Raw genomic sequence first — 1,129 nt, forward strand, 5'->3', positions numbered from 1 at the left:
CCGGTCCAATTTCTATGAAAGCATAGCCACCTTGTTATTAATGTCCATAGATTGACCTATTTCATAAATGCCACTTCTTCTTTGGGGTCCAGTGGTGAAACTTTTAGATCTAGAGGCCGAGGCATGGTGCAAAGAATTTTTACTTTTAAAGTTTCAAACAATGTCCATGCCTCGCTCTCACTTTTGTTCATAAAAGTCCCACCACAAGATACATCAACCATCTGCCTATGTCTGTTTGTCAGTCCATCGTAAAAACACTGGACCAACTGCCATTTAGGTACGGCATGATGGGAGCATTTACGAATTAAATCCTTAAGTCTTTCCCATGTTTCATGAAGTTGCTCACCATCAATTTGGGAGAAACTGGTGATGGCTCGCTGAATTTGATTCGTCCTACCTATGGGAAAGTACTTCTTTAAAAGTTCCTGTTACATATGAGCCCAAGTAGTGATAGCTCCCACTTCTAAGGAATTAAGCCATTGCTTGGCTTTATCCTTGAGCGAGAAAGGAAATAAGGTTAACCTAAGGGCATCATCTGAAAAATTCTGAATTTTAACTGTGGAACATATTTCTAGAAATTCATCAAAGTGTTTATAAGGTTCCTCGTTATTAAGTCCATAGAATGATGGGAGCATCTGAATGACGCTGGACTTAATTTCATACTGGGCGGCCTGAACGGTAGGAATCCATATGTCAGAGGCCGACAGGTTGGCACGCACGACGACCAAGCATAAACTAAATAACGCCCGCATAAATAAAATAAAAAGAAAAAGAAGAAAAGAATAAAAGACAAGCTTACAACCAATGGCGTAGAGAAAAATTATATCAATGCGCCGCAGTCTCCTTGCTTCGCCCACTGATTGACTGCAAAAATAAACAAATAAAATTTAGGTTAAACTAAAATTATAACTAAAAATTAAAATAAAATAACTGAACCCTAAAATAAAAAATTAAAAGAGAAATCCTAATCAAACAAAGCAACCGCGCTTTGGTTCCCTGGCAACGGCGCCTAAATTTGATCAGTCGATAAAGATCAATTAAAATTCTAAGAACTACTATTAGAATAGCGGTGAGAAGAGGTGGATCCCATAGGGAACTAAGGGATTAAACTACGATGAGAGATTAGAGT

General features: G+C 38.2%; 1 non-coding gene across 1 annotated transcript; it reads left to right on the forward strand.

The window, feature by feature from the left end:
* Positions 1-279: 279 nt before the first annotated feature.
* Positions 280-385, forward strand: LOC122653344. Its single transcript, XR_006331776.1, has one exon. It is a non-coding gene; the product is annotated as a small nucleolar RNA R71 (small nucleolar RNA).
* The last annotated feature ends 744 nt before the right edge of the window (positions 386-1,129 follow it).

The sequence above is a fragment of the Telopea speciosissima genome, chromosome 2, assembly GCF_018873765.1.
Source record: "Telopea speciosissima isolate NSW1024214 ecotype Mountain lineage chromosome 2, Tspe_v1, whole genome shotgun sequence".
Lineage (NCBI taxonomy): Eukaryota > Viridiplantae > Streptophyta > Magnoliopsida > Proteales > Proteaceae > Telopea > Telopea speciosissima.